The sequence below is a fragment of the Capricornis sumatraensis genome, chromosome 11 (genome assembly GCF_032405125.1).
Source record: "Capricornis sumatraensis isolate serow.1 chromosome 11, serow.2, whole genome shotgun sequence".
NCBI classification, from domain to species: Eukaryota; Metazoa; Chordata; class Mammalia; order Artiodactyla; family Bovidae; genus Capricornis; species Capricornis sumatraensis.
The window spans coordinates 42,875,603-42,900,302 of NC_091079.1; positions in this window are offsets into that span (position 1 = coordinate 42,875,603).

The following is a 24,700-nucleotide window of genomic DNA, read 5'->3' on the forward strand; positions in this document are numbered from 1 at the left end:
CAGCTCTTTCAACTGATTAATGAATTGATTATAGCTTGATGAATGAACTGACTACAGCAAGATGTAGACATAATTTATTAATTCACATAATTATCATTGATTGTGCACCCATTATGTATCAGAGGCTGTGCTGAGTGTGGAGGACAGAAAGATAAACAAATCTTGGGCTTCATACTTGAATTTGAGAAAGAGACACACATACTTTCAATTACAAAATAATGTAAGAAATGTCACTAGATACATTTGAAAAATGATATTGGAAGAACTAAAATGAAATACTGCTCAAAAAGATAGTTTGATAGTTATAAAATAGCATAGCAAGCACAACATTTTCTGTATAATTACTTTTTTTTTTTTTCAATTCAGCAAAGCGTTTACAGAACATATGGTGGCAATATTTTGCAAGCAATCGTGCCTCACGAATACAATTATACTGACAGTAATCTCTTTGGGAAGATGATATACATATATGAAAAATAATGTAGTACAATCTAGCAACATAATACTGGAAAAAGTAGAAGAATAATATGAGTTGGTAGTTTGGAGACTTGGTAGTGTAATCAGGAATTCGTGGCAAAGCAGGCCTTGCATTTGAATGGTACTATATAAAGGAGATGAAGAAAAGAGATTCTAGGTATCTAATTCCTCTGCTAATCCTAGACTTTAAACAGTTTGAACATGGCCACCATGGGCTCTTAAGATTTTGGAGCAGTCAAATAAATACATTAAAAAAAAAAGATTTTAAAAGATTTTAAAACATGGCTTTAAGCCAGCTTTTATTTACTTCTCAAGGTACAAATAGTTCCTATAGCAAAATCTAATAAAAATGGGATATTAAAAAATGGAAATTGTAGGCCTATTTTACTTACAAATGTGGGAAATTTCTAAATAAATAGTTGCAAACAAACTAAAAAAGAATATTAAAAATGGACCATAAAGTTAATATTTCAAATAGTAAACTGTTACTGTTTTATCAGTATCATCCTCATATGAGCAAACTATTGGAAAATATGAAATTATTAAAACATTTTATCAGAATAGCCTTTAATAAAATTTCAGCATAATTTCTCAATGAAAAAGATTGAAAGTAAAAGAGATAAACAAAAAAAATTTTAAATAATTTTATTTATTTATTTTTGGCAGTGCTGGGTCTTTATTGTTGCATTTGAGCTTTCCCTAGTTGCTGTGAGTGGGGGCCACTTTCTAGTTGTGCTCAGGCTTCTCAATGCGGTGGCTTCTCTTATTGCTAAGCAAGGCTCTAGGGCACAAAAAATGTATGGTACTGGCAGAATAATAAATTAATAGGTCACTCCAGAGACAGATCCAAATGTATATGGAAACAATAGTTGTTAAAGGTTATGTCACAAATCAATGGAGAAAGAAAATTCTTCAATAACTCATGTTCAGAAAACTGGATTTTCATTTGGAAGAAAATAAAGTTAGAATCTTACTTCTTACCATGTAAATAAATCCCAGTAGGATCTCAACATAAAAGATAAGACTATAAAGCATTAGACTCGAATTTAGGGAAGTATTTGTAGAGCTTTAGCACAGAGATAACCCTATTCATTGAGAAAGTTAAAAGCTATAGAGGAACAACTATCAGCCCCCGAATACATCCTTAAAAAAAGTGCAGAGCCATAAATATATATAATATTAAGAAAAAATGGAGAGAAAATGCTTGCAACTGACATATCAGTTTACTGCTATTCCTAATACAGGGTTGATAGAAATAAAGAGAAAAAAAACGTGAAAAGATATTCATAAAGCAGAATCAGAGAATGACTTAATAGAGCTGGGAGTTGGACATATTTTTGTAGACTGGAAAAAAAAAAAAACGAAATGAAACACGGGTGAGGGAACATTTCTGCTGGTTCTTCATGATGCATTGTGGTTTACGAGTCTTTGCTAGACCTGTCTGGCTAGGTGTGTCTTCCCAGACACTTTCTCTCTCCAATGTGCTTAAACTTCCAGCCAGTTCTGCCCAGGAAGTTTTTGCCTCAACATGATGGAAACCTTCTCACTTCCAGTTTCTGGTCAAAAGAGTTTCTGTACAATTATGGATCATCTTTCTGGCTGAGGCTTAGAGAATTGGGGAACTTAGGGTGACCAGGTTGCCATGACAAAATACCTTAGATTGGGGGGCTTGAATAGCAGAGATGAACTCTTTCTGCCTTACAGATGGCCGCCTACTCCCTGTGTCCTGCCTGTGTCCTCGGTATGTTAAAGGAGGGAATACAGCAGTCTCCAGTAGTGTGCTGTTAAATCTGACTAAGCTTAACTGCCCACATATTTCTCTTTATATGTTAAAGAGGTTTTTAAAAAGCACCATCAATCTGATGATGACTTCTCCACAAACACCTGAGTTGGTCAGCAAACAGAAATAGAAATTTAATCCTGCTAGGAATGAAATTGGTGGTGCTGGAGAATACTCTTAAGAGTCCCTTGGACAGCAAGGAGATCAAACCAGTCAATCATAAAGGAAATCAACTCTGAATATTCATTTAAATGATTGATGCTGAAGCTGAAGTTCCCATGATTTGGCCACCTAATTCGAAGAGCCAGCTCATTGGAAAAGACCTTGATACTGGGCAAGATTGAGGGCAGAAGGAGAAGGGGGAACAGAGGATGAGATGGTTGGATGGCATCACTGACTCAATGGACATGAGTCTGAGCAAACTCCAGGAGATGATAAAGGACAGGGAAGGCTGGTCTGCTGCAGTTTATGGGGTCGCAAAGAGTCAGACATGACTTAGCAATTGAACAACAACAGCAGTTTTTAATTACTCCATACACACTCTGACTATTTAAAGAGCAAGAATCTGAGTGAAAATATACTCAAAACAGTCAATATGTAACTGAATATCATGTAGAATTTTTAAAGCTATTTCCTAAGTTGGTTTTCTTAGAAAAATTGGACTTCCCAAGGAAATTGGACTAAAAGTTTAATTAAGGGTTACTCTATATCAGTGCTTCTCAAATGGTATCATGAATAAAAATTACCTGTGATATTTGTTGAACCTCAAATGCTTGTGTTCCTCCCCCAAAGACTTGATTCAGTAGATGAGGATGAAGTGAGGAGTTAGATATTTGAGTTTCTATCAACAAGATCTTATGTGAACTGCAAAATCAGAAACTCAGGCTAAATTTCCTCCACATTCTTTCATAGAAGAGGGAATCATATTCAATTCATGTTTCTTATTATGTGGTTCCTACTTTTGCATTCTAGTCCCTTATAATGAAAAGGACATCTTTTTTGGGTGTTAGTTCTAGAAGGTCTTGTAGATCTTCACAGAACTGTTCAACTTCAGCTTCTTCAGCATTGCTGGTTGGGGCATAGAGTTGGATTATTGTGATATTGAATGGTTTGCCTTGGAAATGAACAGAGATCATTCTGTTATTTTTGAGATTGCACCCAAGTACTGCATTTCAGACTCTTTTTTTGACTGTGAGGGCCACTCCATTTCTTCTAAGGGATTCTTGCCCACAGTAGTAGATATAATGGTTATCTGAGTTAAGTTCACCCATTCCAGTCCATTTTAGTTCACTGATTCCTAAAATGTCAATGTCCATTTTTGCCATTCCTGTTTGGCCACTTCCAATTTGCCTTGATTCATGGACCTAATGTTTCAGGTTCCTATGCACTATTGTTCTTTATAGCATCAGACTTTACTTCCATCACCAGTCACATCCACAACTAGGTGTTGTTTTTTCTTTGGCTCCATCTCTTCATTCTTTCTGGAGTTATTTCTCCACTCTTCTCCAGTAGCATAATATTGGGCACCTACCGACTTGGGGAATTCATGTTTAAATGTCTTATCTTTTTGCCTTTTCATGTCGTTCATGGGGTTCTCAAGGCAAGAATACTGAAATGGTTTTCCATTCCCTTCTCCAGTGGACCATTTTGTCAGAACGCTCCACCATGACCCGTCTGTCTTGGGTGGCCCTACACGGCTTGTCTCATGGTTTCATTGAGTTAAACAAGGCTGTGGTCTATGTGATCAGTTTGATTAGTTTTCTGTGATTGTGGTTTTCATTTTGTCTGCCTTCTGACATAAGGATAAGAAGCTTATGGAAGCTTCCTAATGGGAGAGACTGACTGAGGGGGAAACTGGGTCTTGTTCTGATGGGCAGAGCCATGCTCAGTAAATCTTTAATCCAATTTTCTGTTGATGGGTGGGTCTGCGTTCCCTCCCTGTTTGATCTGAGACCAAAGTATGGTGGAGGTAATGAAGATAATGGTGACCTCCTTCAAAAAGTCTCATGTACTCACCACCACATTCAGTGTCCCTGATCCTGCACCAGGCCACAGCTGACCCATGCCTCTGCTGGAAGTTTTCAACATTCAGAAAACTAAGATCGTGGCATCCAGTCCCATCCCTCCATGGCAAATAGATGGGGAAGCAATGGAAACAGTGACAGACTTTATATTTTGGGGCTCCAAAATTGCTACAGATGGTGACTGCAGCCATGAAATTAAAAGACATTTGCTCCTTGGAGGAAAAGCTTTGACCAACCTAGACAGCATGTTAAAAAGCAGAGACATTACTTTGCCAACAAAGGTCCACCTAATCAAAGCTATGTTTTTTTCAGTAGTCACGTATGGATGTGAGAGTTGGACCATAAAGAAAGCTGAGTGTCAAAGAATTGATGCTTTTGAACTTGGTGTTGGAGAAGACTCTTGAGAGTCCCTTGGACAGTCCCTTGAATATTCATTGGAAGGACTGATGCTGAAGCTGAAGCTCCAAAATTTGACCACCTGATGCAAAGAACTGACTCATTGGAAAAGACCCTGATGCTGGGAAAGATTGAAGGCAGGAGGAGAAGGGGACGACAGAGGATAAGATGGTTGGATGGCATCACTGACTTGATGGACATGAGTTTGAGTAAGCTCCAAGAGTTAGTGATGGACAGGGAAGCCTGGCATGCTGAAGTTCATGGGGTCACAAAGAATTGGACATGACTGAGTGACTGAACTGAACTGAGTTGATCATGTGGTTCAGTAATTATGTCCAAGAAAAATCCAGCTGCTTAAATCATAACACATTAGCTAAAATTTGGGGGATTTCAAATTTTGGCCAGGCCAATGGCTCTTTACTGTGTGCTTGTTTTTTAGCATTCTCCAAAGCTGCTACAGATCACAGTGGCAGTGTTCCAGTGCTTTGAATTTGTAATCAGTAGACTCTTGAAGAAAGCTTCTTTATTTCTACTTAGCACTCTGCTTTGTACACCGGCTGCAAAAGTATCTTTAGTATCATTCTACTCTAAGTGTTTAATGAATAAATAGCACTGCATTTACTTCAAACCTGTTTATTCACTCTGGAGTCCTTTTTCTGATTTGTCTTTCTTCTTTTTCACTCAAATGTCAGAGGGTTTTGACTTTGGCTTTTATAAGAAAGGCTTATATACTCCCATGTCTGTTCCATTTCCCTGAGAATTTGGGGTGTACGTTGTTGATTACCTCTTTTAGATGGTGACCAAAGGAGTCAAAGAACTGAGGGAACATCCAAGAGGAACCTTGTGGGTGGATGTTATCCACAGTTACTGAGTGAGAAAATTGCCTGGCTCTGGGATCAATGAAGGACATAAAGTGGATGGAGGGAAAGATTTTGACCTCAGATGGCCCAAGAAGCAGTTGAGATAGTGTGTACTAAAAGCTAATTCTTGAGAAATTATTTTCATTTCAAATAAGAAAATCAATGTTCAGAAAAAGATGTCACATTCTGCTGATTACTTTCTCTAAAATTGTCAGTATTTATACCTGGACCTCCATTTCCTTAAAATGTAAAAAGAATAAACCTTACCCAACTAATTTACCTCCACCCATTCTAAATGCAAAAAAAAAAAAAAAAAAAAAAAAAAAAAACCTCTACAGCTTGAGGAACCATTTTGTGTTATTAAAAAACTTCCATTTCTGAGGTCTATGCAGTTTAAATGCAAATAACAGCTCAATGTATCTGAGTGAAAGAGAAGCATGAATATAAAATAACACTATACAGAAATCCCCCATGTCAAGGCAACCTTATTGATCTAGCCTAAATATTTATTTCAGCCTCAGTGACTCCACTAAATCTAATGCCAGAAGACATCAGGAATTCAATTAAAATGTAAAAATTTACAAGACCCATTCCTCCCCTTTAGAACACAGACATACATATGGAGTTTTTCTTCTTTTTCATTTGGTTTCTGCTATGAATCGCTCTAGTTAAGTTTTTACTTAACAGAGAAAAATAACCAGACTGCCAGCTATTATTTCTCTATCATTCACCTCTGAAGGTCACTTTTTGAAATATGTTTTATAAGAGAATGACCAGAACTTCTACTGTCAAATTTGATAGAGTAACTTGTTATCTATTAACCTGTCAAACTACCCTACCAGTTGTGTCATCAAGAACAACCATAAATGCTATGTAAAATATAAGTTAAGAAAACTCCACAGTTGTCTGAAGGCATTGGTGTCAACCAAGAAAGTCAAACCTTGTGGGACTAAGTCAGAGAAGTGCACCGAGAAGATACTTTGCTTCACTTTTCTCTTTGAGAAAATTACTGACTCCTAAGCAGCATGTATTGTCAATCCTAAAGGAAATCAACCCTGAATATTCATTGGAAGGACTGATGCTGAAGCTGAAGCTCCAATACTTTGGCCACCTGATGTGAAGAACCAGCTCACTGGAAAGGACCCTGAGAATGGGAAAGGCATGCATGTTCAGTTGTGTCTGATTCTTTGTGACCCCATTGACTGTAGCCCACCAGGCTCCTCTGTCCATGGGATTTTCTCAGCAAGAATAGTGGTATGGATTGCTGTTTTTTCCTCCAGGGGAATCTTCCCAACCCAAGGACTTAACTCACATCTCCTATGTCTCCTGTATTATAGGCATATTCTTTACCACTGAGCCACCAGGGAAGCCAGTGATGCTGGGAAAGACTGAAGGCAAAAGGAGAAGAGGGCGGCAGAGGATAAGGTTGTTAGATTGTAACACCAACTCAATGGACATGAATTTGAGCAAACTCTGGGAGACAGTGGAGGACAGAGGAGCCTGACAAGCTACAGTCCATGGGGTCACCAAGAGTCAGAATGACTTTGCACCTGAAGAGTAACAGCAACATGATTATGTATATGAAAATACATTGAAAATTTACAAATAACATAGACTTAATCAGCAAATTTGGCAAGAAGTATAAGGTGAATACTCAAAAATCAACAGCATTTTTTAAAGTTAATTAATTTATTTTAATTGGAGGCAATTGCTTTACAATATTGTGGTGGCTTTTTCCATACATTGATATGAATCAGCAATGGATGTACATGTGCCCCTCATCCCAAACCCCCCTCCCACCTCTCTCCCCATCCCATTCCTCTGGGTTGTCCCAGTGCACTGGCTTTGATTGCCCTGTTTCATGCATCAAACTTGGACTGGTCATCTAGTTCACATATGGTAATATACATGTTTCAATGCTATTCCCTCAAATCATCCCACCCTCACCTTCTCCCTCAGAGTCCAAAAGTCTGTTTTTATATCTGTGTCTCTTTTGCTGTCTCATGTATAGGGTCGTTGTCATCATCTTTCTAAATTCTATGTATATGCGTTAATATACCGCATTGGTGTTTTTCTTTCTGACTTACTTCACTCTGCATAATAGGCTCTGGTTTCATACACCTCATTAGAACTGATTAAAATGAGTTCTTTTTAATAGCTGAGTAATTTTGGGGGGTTCCAAAATCACTGCAGATGGTGACTGCAGCCATAAAATTAAAAGATGCTTACTCCTTGGAAGAAAAGTTATGAGCAACCTAGATAGCATATTCAAAAGCAGAGACATTACTTTGCCAACAAAAGGTCCATCTAGTCAAGGCTATGGTTTTTCCAGTAGTCATGTATGCATGTGAGAGTTGGACTGTGAAGAAAGCTGAGCGCTGAAGAATTGATGCTTTTGAACTGTGGTGCTGGAGAAGACTCTTGAGAGTCCCTTGGACTGCAAGGAGGTCCAGCCAGTCCATTCTAAAGGAGATTAGCCCTGGGAGTTCTTTGGAAGGAATGATGCTAAAGCTGAAACTCCAGTACTTTGGCCACCTCATGTGAAGAGTTGACTCATTGGAAAACACTCTGATGCTGGAAGGGATTGGGGGCAGGAGGAAAAGGGAATGACAGAGGATGAGATGGCTGGATGGCATCACTGACTCTGGATGTGAGTTTGAGTGAACTCCAGGAGTTGGTGATGGACAGGGAGGCCTGGCATGCTGCGATTCATGGGGTCACAAAGAGTCGGACATGACTGAGCGACTGAGCTGAACTGAACTGAACTGAACTGAATATTCCATTGTGTATATGTACCACAGCTTTCTTATCCATTCATCTTTTGATGGACATCTAGGTTGCTTCCACGTCCTAGCTATTGTAAACAGTGCTTCGATGAACATTGGGGTACATGTGTCTCTTTCAGTTCTGGTTTCCTCAGTGTGTATGCCCAGCAGTGGGATTGCTGGGTTGTATCACAGTTCTATTTCCAGTGTTTTAAGGAATCTCCACACTGTTCTCCATAGTGGTTGTACTAGTTTGCATTCCCACCAACAGTGTAAGAGGGTTCTTTTTTCCCCACACCCTCTCCAGCATTTATTGTTTGTAAACTTTTTGATAGTAGCCATTCTGACCAGCATGAGATGGTACCTCATTGTGGTTTTGATTGGCATTTCTCTGATAATGAGTGATGTTGAGCATCTTTCCATGTGTTTGTTAGCCATCTGTATGTCTTCTTTGGAGAAATGTTTCTTTAGTTCTTTGGCCCATTTTTTGATTGGGTTGTTTATTTTTCTGGTATTGAACTGCATGAGCTGTTTGTATATTTTTGAGATCAACTCTTTGTCAGTTTCTTCATTTGCTATTATTTTCTCCCATTCTGAAGGCTGTCTTTTCACCTTGCTTATACTTTCCTTCGTTGTGCAAAAGCTTTTAAATTTAATTAGGTCCCATTTGTTTATTTTTGCTTTTATTTCCATTACTCTGGGAGGTGGGTCATAGAGGATCTTGCTGTGATTTATGTCAGAGAGTGTTTTCCTCTAGGAGTTTTATAGTTTCTAGTCTTACATTTAGCTCTTTAATCCATTTTGACTTTATTTTTGTATATGCTATTAGAAAGTGTTCTAGTTTCATTATTTTACAGGTGGCTGATCAGTTTTCCTAGCACCACTTGTTAAAGAGATTGTCTTTTCTCCATTGTATATTTTTGTCTCTTTTGTCAAAGATAATGAATCTTTGACAGGTGTGTGGATTTATCTCTGGGCTTTCTATTTTGTTCCATTGATCTATATTTCTGTCTTTATGCCAGGACCATACTGTCTTGATGACTGTAGCTTTGTAGCATAGTCTGAAGTCAAGCAGGTTGATTCTTCCAGTTCCATTCTTCTTTCTCAAGATAGATTTGGCTATTCAAGGTTTTTTTATTTCCATACAAATTGTGAATTGTTTTGTTCTAGTTCTGTGAAAAATGCCATTGGTAGCTTTATAGGGATTGCATTGAATCTATAGATTGCTTTGGGTAGTATACTCATTTTCACTATATTGATTCTTCCAATCCATGAACATGGTCTATTTCTCCATCTATTTGTGTCATCTTTGATTTCTTTCATCAGGGTTTTATAGTTTTCTATTAGATACAGGTCTTTTGTTTCTTTAGGTAGATTTATTCCTAATATTTTATTCTTTTTGTCACAATGGTGAGTGGGATTGTTTCCTTAATTTCTGTTTCTATTTTCTCATTGTTAGTGTATAGGAATGCAAGGGATTTCTGTGTGTTAATTTTATATCCTGCCACTTCACTATATTCATCAACTAGCTCTAGTAATTTTCTGGTGGAGTCTTTAGGGTTTTCTATGTAGAGGATCATGTCATTTGCAAACAGTGAGAGTTTTACTTCTTTTCCAATCTGGATTCCTTTTATTTCTTTTTCTTCTCTGATTACTGTGGCTAAAACTTCTAAAACTATGTTGAATAGTAGTGGTGAGAGTGGGCATCCTTGTTCCTGACTTTAGGGGAAATGCTTTCAATTTTTTGCCATTGAGGACAATGTTTGCTGTGGGTTTATCATATATGGCTTTTATTATAGTGTATATTCTTTCTATGCCTGCTTTTTGGAGAGTTTTTTGTCATAAATGGGTGTTGAATTTTGTCAAAGGCTTTCTCTGCATCTATTGAGATAATTATATGGTTTTTATCTTTCAGTTTGTTAATATGGTGTAACACATTGATTGATTTGCAAATATTGAAGAATCCTTGCATTTTTGGGATAAAGCCCACTTGTTCCTGATGTATGATCTTTTAAATATGTTGTTGGATTCTGTTTGCTAGAATTTTGTTGAGGACTTTTGCATCTATGTTCATCAGTGATATTGGCCTGTAGTTTTCTTCTTTTGTGGCATCTTTGTCTGGTTTTGGTATTAGGGTGATGGTGGCCTCATAGAATGAGTTTGGCAGTTCATCTTCCTCTGCAATTTTCTGGAAGAGTTTGAGTAGGTTAGGTGTTAGCTCTTCTCTAAATTTCTGGAAGAATTCACCTGTGAAGCCATCTGGTCCTGGGCTTTTGTTTGTTGGACGATTTTTGACATTTTTGACTACAGTTTCAATTTCTGTGTTTGTGATGGGTCTGTTAAAATTTTCTATTTCTTCCTGGTTCAGTTTTGGAAGGTTATAATTTTCTAAGAATTCATCTATTTCTTCCAAGTTGTCCATTTCATTGGGATATAGTTGCTGATAGTAGTCTTTTATGATCACTTTTATTGCTATGTTCTCTGTTGTGATTTCTCCATTTTCATTTCTGATTTTATTGATTTGATTCTTCTCCTTTTTTTTCTTGATGAGTCTTTCTAATGGCTCGTTTATCTTATTTATCTTCTCAAAGAGCTAACTTTTAGTTTTATTGATTTTTACTTTAGTCTTCTTTGTTTATTTTCTGCCCTAATTTTTATTATTTCTTTCCTACTACTAACCCTGGGGTTCTTAATTTCTTCTTTTTCTAGCTGCTTTAGATGTAAAGTTAGGTTATTTATTAGATTTTTCTCTTGTTTCTTGAGGTAAGCTTGTATTGCTATGAACCTTCCTCTTAGCACTGCTTTTACTGAATCCCATAGGTTTTGGGTTGTCATGTTTTCATTTTCATTTTATTCTATGCATATTTTGATTTCCTTTTTTATTTCTGCCATGATTTGTTGGTTATTCAGAAGTGTGTTGTTTAGCCTCCATATGTTTGAATTTTTAAGTTTTTTCCCCCCTGTGATTGACATCTAATCTTACCACACTGTGATCAGAAAAGATGCTTGACATGACTTCAACTTTTTTGAATTTACCAAGGCAAGATGGCCTAGGATGTGATCTATCCTGGAGGATGTTCTGTGTACACTTGAGAAAAAGGTGAAATTTATCATTTTGGGATGAAATGTCCTATAGATATTAATTAGGTCTAACTGGTTGATTGTATCATTTAAAGTTTGTGTTTCCTTGCTAACTTTGTGTTTGGTTGATCTATCCATAGATGTGAGTGGGGATATTAAAGTCTCCCACTATTGTTGTGTTACTGTTAATTTCCTCTTTCATACTTGTTAGCATTTCCCTTACATATTGAGGTGTTCCTATGTTAAGTGCATATGTATTTATAATTGTTATATCTTCTTCTGTATACTAGCAACACATAAAATAAAATTTTATTGATGTATACTATTTACAAAAACATCAAAATGAAAATAATTGAAATAGATCTGTTGAGAGTAAATTGATCTGGGCACTCTAAATTAGTTTGGTGCTGCCTGCTACAGTTCACAAAACATCCAAGTATTTAAACCTGGAATTCTACTCTTATGCAAATACCCTACTAAAATGTACAGAAGAACATGCTTAACATTACTGTTTCCAATAAACTTGCAACTTCCAAAAGAAGGTTCCTCCCCCCCCCCCCCCACCCTTGGTTATACCAGGGTCCACTGGAAAAAGGAATGGCAAACCACTTCAGTATTCTTGACTTGAGAACCTCATGAACAACATGAAAAGGCAAAAAGGTATGACACTTAAAGATGAACTCTCCAGGTCAGTAGGGGCCTAATATGCTACTGGAGAAGAGTAGAGAAATAACTCCAGAAAGAATGAAGAGATGGAGTCAAAGAAAAAACAACACCTAATTGTGTATGAGACTGGTGATGGAGGTAGTCTGATGCTGTAAAGAACAATAGTGCATAGGAACCTGGAATGTTAGGTCTTTGACTCAAGGTAAATTAGAAGTGGTCAAACAGAAGATGGCAAGAGTGAACACTGACATTTTAGGAATCAGTGAAATAAAGTGCACTGGAATGGGTGAGTTTAACTCAGATGACCATTATATTTACTACTGTGGGCAAGAATCCCTTAGAAGAAATAGAGTAGCCATCATAGTCAACAAAAGAGTCCAAAATGCAGTACTTGGGTGCAACGTCAAAAATGACAGAATGACCTCTTTTGATTTCCAAGGCAAGCCATTCAATATTACAGTAATCCAAGTCTGTGCCCCAACCAGCAATGCTGAAGAAGCTGAAGTTGAATGGTTCTATGAAGATCTATAAGACCTTCTAGAACTAACATCCCCAAAAGATGGCCTTTTCATCATAGGGGACTGGAATGCAAATTAGGAAGTCAAGAGATACCTGGAGTAACAGGAAAATTTGGCCTTGGAGTACAGAATGAAGCAGTCCAAAGGCTAATAGAGTTTTGCCAAGAGAACGCACTGGTCATAGCAAACACCCTCTTCCAACAACACAAGAGAAGACTCTAAACATGGACATCACCAGATGGTCAATACTGAAATCAGATTGATTATATTCTTTGCAGCCAAATATGGAGAAGCTCTATACAGTCAGCTAAAACAAGACTGAAAGCTGATTGTGGCTCAAATCATGAACTCTTTATTGCCAAATTCAGACTTAAATTGAAGAAAGTAGGAAAAACCACTAGACCACTCAGGTATGACCTAAATCAAATCCCTTACAATCATACAATAGATGTGACAAATAGATTCAAGGGATTAGATCTGATAGACAGAGTACCTAAAGAACTACAGATGGAGGTTTGTGACATTGAACAGGAGGTAGGGGTCAAGACCATCCCCAAGAAGAAGAAATGGAAAAAGGCAAAATGGTTGTCTGAGGAGGCCTTACAAATAGCTGTGAACAGAAGAGAAGCTAAAAGAATGGGAGAAAAGGAAAGATATACCCATTTGAATGCAGAGTTTCAAAGAAGAGCAAGGAGAGATTAAAAAGTCTTCCTCAGTGGTCAGTGCAAAGAAATAGAGGAAAACAATAGAATGGGAAAGACTAGAGATCTCTTCAAGAAAATTAGGGATCCCAAGGGAACATTTCATGCAAAGATGGGCACAATAAAGGACAGAAATGGTATGGACCTAACAGAAGCAGAAGATATTAAGAAGAAGTGGCAAGAATACACAGAAGAACTATACAAAAAGGATCTTCATGACCCATATAATGATGACTGTGTGATCACTCCCCTAGAGCCAGATATCCTGGAATGTGAAGCCAAGTGGGCCTTAGGAAGTATCACTATGAACAAAGCTAGTAAGAATGATGGAATTTCAGCTGAGTTATTTAAAGCCATAAAAGATGATGCTGTGAAAGTGCTACACTCAATATGCCAGCAAATTTGGAAAACTCAGCAGTGGCCACAGGACTGGAAATGGTCAGTTTTCATTCCACTCCCAAAGAAAGGCAATGCCAAAGAATATTCAAACTACCGCACACACTCATCTCACATGCTAGTAAAATAATGCTCAAAATTCTCCAAGCCAGGCTTCAATAGTACGTGAACCATGAACTTACAGATGTTCAAGCTGAATATAGAAAAGGCAGAGGAACCAGACATCAAATTGCCAACATCCTCTGGATCATAGAAAAAGCAAGAGAGTTCCAGAGAAACATCTACTTTTGCTTTATTGACTATGCCAAAGCCTTTGTGTGGATCACAACAAACTGTGGAAAATTCTTAAAGAGATAGGAATACCAGACCACCGGATCTGCCTCCTGAGAAACCTGTATGCAGGTCAAGAAGCAACAGTTAGAACCAGACATGAAACAACAATATTTCCAAATCAGGAAAGGAGTACATCAAGGCTGTATATTGTCACCCTGCTTATTTAACTTATATGCAGAGTACATCATACGAAATGCCAGGCTGGATGAAGAACAAACTGGATTGAAGACTGCCAGGAAAAATATCAATAATCTCAGATATGCAGATGACACCACCCTTATGGCAGAAAGCGAAGAAGAACTAAAGAACCTCTTGATAAAAATGAAAGTGGAGAGTGAAAAAGTTGGCTTAAAACTCAACATTCAGAAAACCAAGATCATGGTATCTGGTCCCATCAGTTTATGGCAAATAGGTGAGGAACAATGGAACAGGGAGAGGCTTTATTTTGGGGGGCTCCAATATCACTGCAGATGGTGACTGCAGCCATGAAATTAAAAGACGCTTACTCCTTGGAAGAAAAGTTATGACCAAACTAGATAGCATGTTAAAAAGCAGAAATATTACTTTGCCAACAAAGGTCCATCTAGTCAAAGCTATGGTTTTTCCAATAGTCATGTATGGATATGAGAGTTGGACTATAAAGAAGGCTGAGCGCCAAAGAACTGATGCTTTTGAACTGTGGTGTTGGAGAAGACTCTTAAGAGTCACTTGGACTGCGAGGAGATCCAACCAGCCCATCCTAAAGGAAATCAGTCCTGAATATTCATTGAAAGGACTGATGTTGAAGCTGAAACTCTAATATTTTGGCCACTTGATTCTGAGAACACTTTCATTGGAAAAGACCCTGATACTGGGAAACATCAAAGGCAGAAGGAGAAGGGGACGACAGAGGATGTGATGGTTGTATGGTATCATCGACTTGATGGAGATAAGTTTGAGCAGTCTCTAGGAACTGGAGATGGACAGGCAAGCCTGGTGTGCTACAGTCTATGGTGTTGCAAAGAGTCGGACATGACTGAGCGACTGAACTGAACTGATGAATCCTTAGGTCTTTTCTGTGAGGAAGAAAATGAAATCATTAAAAGAACATTTAAACAGAAGAGTTGGAAGTTCAAGTGCTTGAAGATTAAAAAGAATATGAAGTACACAAATAAACTTACTTACAAAACAGAAAGAAACTTGCAGACTTAGAACAAGCTTATGGTTGCCAAGGTGTAGGATATGGGGAAGGGATAGTTTGGAAGTTTGGAATGGGCATGTGCACACTGCTGTATTTCAAACGGATAACCAATGAAGACCTATTGTACAGCACAGGGAACTCTGCTCAATGTTATGTGACAGCTTTGAGAGGAGAGTTTGGGGGAGAATTGATACCTGTATATGTATGGCTAAGTCCCTTCACTGTTCACCTGAAAGTATCACAGCATTGTTGATCAGCTAGTTGATTTTTTTTTTTAAAAGAGTATGAAATACAGAAGATACCAAACAACTGAGAACTAAATGGGTTTCTTCCTCGATGTCAATTACTATATATTCAGACTAATTGATTCTCCTTTTTGTTTCTAGGCAAACAACATTCATCTTTAAGAACAGAGAAACACGAAACACTATTTTTTCACCCATCTTCACCCCTTGAGCCCAGTTACCCAATTTAGTAAAATTTTAGGTCAACTATATGTGAAAGAGAGTACATTCATTTCTGATCCTGGTATCAGTTCAGTCACTCAGTCGTGTCTGACTCTTTGCCACCCATGGGCTGCAGCATGCCAGGTTTCCCTCTTCAGCACCAGCTCCTGGAGCTTGCTCAAACTCATGTCCATTGAGTCAGTGATGGCATCCAACCGTCTCACCCTCTGTCATCCCCTTCTCCTTCTGGTCCTGGAATAAATGTAGCAGAAATAATACAGATAGCACACTCTTAAAGAGATATAGTGATGTGTATTTAAAAAATGAGATAACTTTAAAGGAGATTAAAACAAAGTAAAATCATGTTGCATTTATGGGTAATTTATCACTTTTGTGCTACAAATGGAGTATTTGCTAAAGCTGCAATTTTCAAATTTCAAATTTTGCTTTTCTTACTTGTGGTAGGTAAGCATAATTTCTTACTAGTGGCAGTATAATTTTGTATGAATATTTATTTTACTAATGGGACATGAGCTGGGAAGCTTGTTATTAAGGGCATTATTATTGTTGAAGCTCTTGCTGCTGCAGTTATTATTATTATTGTTGTTTTTTTTAAGACAAATCATGAGTTTTCCTGGGAGAAAACCAGGGAGAAAATGATGGCTGCATTCTGCTTGAATTCTTTCCCAAAGAGCATGAACAATGATTAAGTAAGCACATCTAGGGTACATCATCTGAGTGACTGTATAGTCCTCGCCTGCTGATGGGAGCCTTGTTTAGGTAGCATTCATATGGGCTGAGGAGATATGAAATGCAATAAAGATTCATTTCATTTAATCTGCCAAAGAGTCTGCGTAGAAACACAGCCCTTATCCTGCTTAGTGAGTTTCAGCTAATGAGATGTTATTTGTCAACTGATTGATAAAACATCAGGAAAAAAAGTACTTTAGATATTAGCTTATTTATCTGTAGTTATGTAAGTATCAGTTTATCCAGATATTGCTATTCTAAATAATAACATTATAATCGTTTATGTTTTTGGCTCATAATGTTTTTTTACCTACATGATCTTGTTAGACTGTGAGATTCTTGAGAAAGAGATCAGATCTCGTACATCTTTGGTTCCTTGATTCCTAATACAGTTAATTTTCTTCAAAAAAATAAAAGAAAGAAACAAAACACTAACCTGAATTGAAAGGCAGAAGGAGAAGGGGACAACAGAGGATGAGATGGTTGGATGGCATCACCAACTCAATAGACATGAATTTGAACCAGCTCCGGGAGACAGTGAAGGACAGGGAAACCTGGCATGCTGCAGTCCATTGCATCGCAAAGAGTCAGACACAAACTGAAAACGACAACAGTTCTGCCTGTTTTGAACTGTAAATAGCTGAAATTATATTATATGCAGACATTTGTGTCTAGTTTTTGTCACTCAATGTTATATTTATGAGATTCATCCATTTCATTCATCTGTATGACTGTGTATGAATATACAAACATTTTGTCATTGCTTCTCAGTTGCTAGGTTGTGTCTAAGTCTTTGGGATCCCATGGACCTGCAGCCAGGCTTCCCTGTCCTTCACTATCCCCCGGAGTTTGCTCAAAATTCATGTTCATTGAGTCAATGATGCCATCCAACCACCTCATCTTCTGTCATCCCCTTCTCCTCCTGCCTTCCATCCTTCCCAGCATCAGGGTCTTTTTCAAACATTTACATATACATCATGCTGCTGATAGGCATTTTGGTTGTTAGCTGTTGTGAATTACAATGCCATGAACTTTTATATATAGGTCTCTTGGTGTGCACACGAGGAAATTTTTGTTGGGTGCATAAGCAGGTGGCCAGAATTGCTGGATTGTAGGTTATGTTTGTGTTCAAATTTTGAAAATGGTGCCAAGCATTTCCAAAGGTAGTGTACCAACTTATAATTCCACGAGCTGAGAATGAGAGCATGTACTATATCCTTCCTAGCTAACCCTTGGCATTGTCAGACTTTTAATCTAAAGTTTTCTGATGAGTACGTAGAAGTGTCTCACTGAGGTTTCCATGGGAATTTCCGTGATGACTAAGGAGGTTGAGTATCTTTTCATATGTTTATTGGCATTTGAATATCCTCTTTTATAAAGTGCCTGTTCAAGTGTCTAGCTCACTTTGTTTATTAGGTTTCTGGTCTTTTTCTAATTAATTTGTCATTTCTGATGGTTATATTTTGGATATTAGCCTTGCTAATTATATAAATTGCACATGACTTCCCCATGCACCCATTCTGTACCCTTATTTTAGTTCTTAGAAAGGTAAAGTCTGTGTGTGTGCATGAGTGCTCAGTTGCTCAGCCGTGTCCAACTCTTTGTGACCCCATGGACTGTAGCCCACCAGCCTCCTCTGTCCATGGGATTTTCCAGGCAGGAATACTGGAGTGGGTTGCCATTTCCTTTTTGTTTAATATTGAAATAGCTACATAATCTTTCTTTTGGCTAGTGTTTTCCTCTGCATATATTTTTCATCTTTAAAATTTTTACCTGATCTGTAAACTTAATTTTAAATGTTTTTTCTGCAAGCAAAATACTTATACTTTAAAAATATTAATCCAAAGATCTCTGTCTTTTACTTAGATTACTGAGGCCATTTTGCATAAATGGTAACAGGTCTGCAATTCATCACCTACAATTTATCAACAAATGAAAAATTTAAAATATAATACCAAAAGCTGAGTAAGTCAATACATTAGAAAAATTTCTCTTGAAAAAGAGAAGTCTTGGAAGAAATGTTGATTACGGTTGAATGAAGAGACAAAACAGCATTAAAAAAAGGGAAAAAGGCAAAACAAGAAAAAAAGAGATAGGAGGAGGTAATTTTCTACCAAACTTGATGGAATAAGGACTCTGCCTTGTGGGTATGTAGAGAAAAACAGATACAGGAATACATGATGGAGAAAGATAACTCTTAGACTAAGAATTCATATCTATTTAAAAGACAACGTAGAAACACTGAAAATACTTGCCATGCTTGCTTGTAACTATCTTGCAAAGAGATCAAAGTTCTAGCAACTCATCCGGCCTCAGCTTTTTTTTTTTTTTAATTAAACTTTTCAGTGTAACATATAAGTAGAATGGGTTTCCCAGGTGGTGCTACTGGTAAAGAACCCACCTGCCAATGCAGGAGATGAAAAAGACATAGGGTTCAATCCCTGGGTCAGGAAGATCCCCTAGAGTAGGAAATAGCAACTCACTCCAGTATTCTTGCTTGGAGAATCCCATGCACCGAGGAGCCGCCTGGTGGGCTACAGTTCATGTTGTTGCAGTCAGGCATGACTGAGCATGCACACAATCACAGGAGACGCCAGGGAGGCATTCATGGTCATATGATCAGTACAGTCATTGAGGACCACATGCTCTGAAGCGAGCCTGTGTTTGAGATTCATGGCTAAACAATCTCCATCTCAGAATTCTTAATCATTTTATCTTTGGGTTTGTGTTTTGTAAGTGCAAAATGATGGATAACAGTGTTCTCTGGGGACTTGGGACCTCTTTGCCTCCTTGGGATGGGTACTCTCTGTCACTGCCTACTGAAGACTGCTGCTCTTCCCACCAGACTGGGGACTGGACACTCAGAGGATGGAGTCATACCCTCTGTTCCACACACCTTGTGAGTACCTCCTGCCCAATCAGCATGACCTTAAACAACAAACAGAAAACATCATGACAAGTGAAGACATCTCACCCTAGAAGCCTCTTTTCCCTTCTTTCCTGCTTTTAGAATGAGGGGCCTCACATTTTCATTTTGCTCCAGGCTTATAAATTATGTAGTCAGATACAAGTTGTTTTCATGCGTTGTTTGTTGAGCTCACGCTGTCATTTTCTTTATCATCTGTATCTGAAGCATCATTCAAATACATTCTTCCGTTTTGTATTCAAAACACACAATGCTTTCATAGCTCCTACATACAATTTATATGATACTGTGGGTGTTGACAGTTTAGTGAGCATTGCTGTATGTATCGATTCATTTCTGCCTCCCGAGTCAGAGTGAAAGTGCTTTGGGGGAAATATCATCATTCCTTCTCTACAGAGAAATCTGTGGGTGACTCAGGGTTTCTCGTGAATAAATGGCTGAACTGGGGCTTGAATAGCTGTTCTAATTAGAACAGTCTTCTTCCTATTAAACTGCATCTCACTTTTTAAAAAAAGATCTTTTTTTTAACATACTATTTTGGCTGCATTGGGTCTTAATTGTGGCATGTGAGACCTTCAGTCTTCTCCTTTACAGCATGAAGAATCTTTGGTAGAGGTATATGAACTCTTAGTTGAGGCATGTGGGATGTAGTTTCCTGACCAGCAATCAAACCTGGGCCCCGTGCATTGGGAGCGTGGAGTCTTTAGCCAATGGATCACCAGTGAAGTCCCTAGAATACATCTTTTCCTATTTTAAAAAAAAAAAAAGCTTTTTGTTTTGTAATGGGGTAGAACCTATTAACAATGTTGTGATGGTTTCAGTTGAACAGCAAACAGACTCAGTCATACATATACATGTATCCATTCTCCCCCAAACTTCCCTCCCATCCAGGCTGCCACATAACATTAAGCAGAGTTCCATGCGTTATCCCATGTGCTATACAGTAGGTCATTGTTGGTTATCCATTTTAAGTACAGCCGTGTGAACGTGACCAACTCCCTAACTATCTTGTTCCCCCTAGAAACAATAAGTTCATTCCCTAAGTTTGGGAGTCTCTTTCTGTTTTGTAAGCAAGTTTGTATCATTTCTTTTTAGATTGTATATAAAGGATGTCATATATTTCTCCCTCTCTGTCTGACTTACTTCATTCAGCATGATAAGGTCCATCTGTGAACCTCATTTTTAAGAAGGTATCTTTTTGGATATCATAGAGGAAGTTTTTGTGTCCAGTATGGGCTATAGAATTTCCACGTTGCTTCTTCAGGAGAGCTACTAATTATGTGCAAAACTTGCTAACACGCTTTATTCACATAGCACTTTGGTTTCAACCACAAGGAAAGAAACAAGTAGCTGTAAGTGGGTAATTAGAACTGTACTGGGAGTTTTAGAAGTGGGTGGAATGTCCTTAAGATCTGAACATCTGGTTGTTCTACTTAGTGAGCAATAAGTGATTAAGGCATTGCTGACACCCGTTAGCAAAATATGTTCCATAGCTCCAGTTTATGCGATTTTTGTTTTTAAGAGGACCAATGACAAAAACATAAAAATAATCTAAAATATGACTAATTCACATAATTTTGCTTCCCTTTGTCAATCCATCCTTTTTAAGATTTGCTTTCATTTATTTATTAATTTTAATATTTGTTTATTTGGCTGCCCTGGGTCTCAGTTATGGCATGTGAGATCTAGTCCCTGGGCCTCCAGCATTGGGAGCATAGAGTCTTAGCCATTGGACCACTAGGTAAGTCCCAATCCATCTTTTTTTAATATTTATGCAGTATTTTGAAATGTCTGCTTAGTAATAGTGTTCATGATCATGGCTAGATCTGCAGTCTCCTCTAGGGACATCCCAAGATTCTTCCTCATACCTTGCTTTTCTTTCCATGGCACTTCGTCTTTAGTAGTTAGACATAATTAGGAACTCAATTCACTTATTACCTGTTGGCACCATTAACATGACAAAAAGGCAAATTATAACAAAATAATTATGTCATAGTAATAGCAGTGCTGAAGGCAAATAGGAGGGTAGCTTCATTTCAAAATTATTTCTTTCCTGAATTTGCTATTTATTTTGGAGCACATATAAAAGCTATTGGGGGCTTTCTATGTTTTTTTTTTTTTTTTTTCCCCCAGTAATATGTACTGTCCCGTGTATGGAATAATTGTTAAAGGGAAGGGTAGGGCTGTCAACCAGGTACTTGCATGTTACCTTCCTATTCGGTAGAAACTGGGCCACTGGTTTACAGAATAAGAAAGTTAGATTTTGTCAAAAAGGAATGTGGAAAACAGAAAAAAGAAAATTCTTGACACCTTGCTGCACACCTGCACCCCTGAGGCTCCCTGAAGCTTCAAGGCTGGTTCTAGCCTGTTGACCACTTTCCATGTCAAGTTGGGAGGGTGTTTTCTTAGAACACAGCCTCCCTCCAGCACCATCTCAACCAACCAATCTGAATGGTAGTGATAATGATCAAGGGAGGGAGTAATACCCACTGGAAGACCCCTTCCATCCTTAAGGGGCTGAATTTGAGGGATTTTCCGTAAGGTCTCTGGATGGTCCCCGGTAGACAGAACACTAGTTGCCCACAGTGGTAACCAGCTTGTGCACACACCCTTCATTGAAATCGCTCTTTCATGCCTTCCCTACTCCCTTCCTTGTGCTCCCTAGGGTCACCTCCTAACTACTTGTCTCCAAGTCCTTTGATGAGGGTGTGATCTTTGGGGAACCCAAGTTGAGAAGGTCACTGTACCAATGATCAGTGTAGATAAAGTCCTTGAAAACATTTCATTACAGACATGATCCACATTGCACTGATTCATATATTTTAATGAGATTTCCTAATACTTTGTCATGTTTAGTTGGTGCTTGCGGTTACCTACATGCTTTCAGACTTATTATTTAATTTGATTCTTAGAGGTTAGTGGTACATGCAATGATTATTTACATTATATCAAAAGCAAACAAAAAACAAATAACTTGCCTAAAGTCACAGAGATCCAAAGAATTTTTTTTTTTTGCTGAGTGACTTTATGTGTGAAACATTATTCGATAGTGAGGCCATTTGACTTTCATTGTCAAGTTTACAGAAAAAGAATTTTACTAATTTTAATTTAACTCTCCCTGTTGTCATTATATTGGCTTACTAGGTTAGAACTCCAAAACAGTAGTATATTTCTTTCCTGCTCTTTCCAGTGGGAAATATAAATGTGCCATTCACCTTTGGAAACTACAGCTCTGGTCCATGGACATCAGTAAATTGATGTAACCCAAAGGTGACTGACATGATCCCTGGAAATAGCTCACTAATTGGGAAACTCTGTTAGATGGTTGTGTGATGACTTTTCTCTTTTGTTCCCAAAGCAGCCCTCTAGGAGAGATGGGGATGGAGGTGGATAGGTGGGAGTTGGAGAGGAAAGATGAATTATGGTTAGCAAAAAAAGCAAATCTTGAGTGATTCATTTCAGATTGCCTGTGAAGACTTTCAGCTCACAAGAAAGTGTATTCTCATAAGACTTCCTGACCCACTCTGCAGGATATTAAAGGAAAAATTCCTCCAAGATAAACTCTTCATCTCTGAATAAAGTGTAGCGGTTATCTCACTGAAAAGACTAATTCATCAGGTCTGCAATTCTTAATGCTGAAGCCTCGAGTTAAATCTACAATGAAATTCTCAATACTTTCCTAAACAGTTAGGTAAAATTCAGTGCACAGCTAGGCTAGAAGTGCATATTGCTTGCTTTCTATGTATGTTAGTGCATAGATGATGCTGGGACTTATCCCTACGTTTACAAGAGTGTAAAGCTCAACTGAATACTTTGAGTTTTTATAAAACACTCTGAATAGCTTTAGAAACCTCTGAAAATAAATGAAGAGAATGTTGACAACTTTTCCAAGATGGACACAAGTTTTATTCCTAAACCTCCAGCATATTAAAATTCCTAGATTGATCTAAGTTGTCCTTCAGGTTTTGTAATGAGGAGTCATACTATAAACTGTAAGGAACATGAAAGAAAATATAAAATTTGCTTCAAAAAAGAGCAAAGCTTAAATATCAGTCTCTTTATTAAGCAGAGCTTGTCTTATGCCTGGAGTCTTGTAATTGTTGAAATCTTTCTAGGATAAATTAGTCTTTATCTTTTGTGGATCTTAGGGGCTATCTGTATTTTTTTTTAATGTAAAAATATTTATGTATTTATAATTTTTTAAAAGATTTTTAAAATGTGGGTATAACTGACATATAACAGTATATTAGTTTCAGGTATACAACTTAATGCTTAATATGTGTATATTTTTACTACTAAATGATCACCACAATAAGACTAGGCACTTGTCACCATACAGGCATAGTTAAAAATTTTTTTTCTGAGTTAAGAGCTTTTAAGATCTCCTCCCTTAGCAAATTTCAAATATGCGATATAGTCTTATTAACTACAGTCACCATGATATACATTATATTCCCAGGACTTACTTATTTTGTAACCTAAATGTCTGTACTTTTTGCCTCTTACTTTGCATCTAGCGTTATAATCAAATGAGGAGTAGTTCCACTTTGTATTTCTCAGCAGTTGATTCCTACAGGGTCTCTCACTTTATTTTCAAATGACTGTGTTTGTGGAAATGAATGAAAAAACACAATTGTCACTTTTTAGCCCTGGCTGGTTTTTCATATCAACGCATCCTGACAATGTTGCAAGTTGGCACAAGCATACACATGATTCAAACATTTTCACTGACAGACACCGGTAAGTGGATCAAACACTTACTTTTAGTTTTACTAATCCAGATGATTACTTTCTGGATTCAGATAATTAATCTCTTTTTTAAAGATTATTTTCTAGCATAAACCATTTTTTTTTCTTAAGTATTTATTGAAGTTGTCACAATATTGCTTCTCTTTTTCTGTTTGTTTGTCTGTTTTTTGGACACAAGGCATGTGGGATCTTAGCTCCCCTACCAGGGATCAAACCCTTACCCCCTGCACTGGAAGGTGAAATCTTAACTATTGGGCTGTCTGGGAAGTCTCCAGATAATTAATTTCTAAAATTAATTTGGTGTGCCTAGAAGTAACCTTGAGGAAAATGCAAACCTTCTCTTTCAACTCTTGTATATGTTTTGGTTCAGTTCAGTTCAGCTCAGTTTGCTCAGTCGTGTCTGACTCTTTGCGACCCCATGAATCACAGCACGCCAGGCCTCCCTGTCCATCACCAACTCCCAGAGTTCACTCAGACTCGCGTCCATCAAGTCCGTGATGCCATCCAGCCATCTCATCCTCTGTCATCCCCTTCTCCTCCTGCCCCCAATTCCTCCCAAAATCAAAGTCTTTTCCAATGAGTCAACTCTTTGCATGAGGTGGCCAAAGTACTGGAGTTTCAGCTTTAGCATCAGTCCTTCCAAAGAAATCCC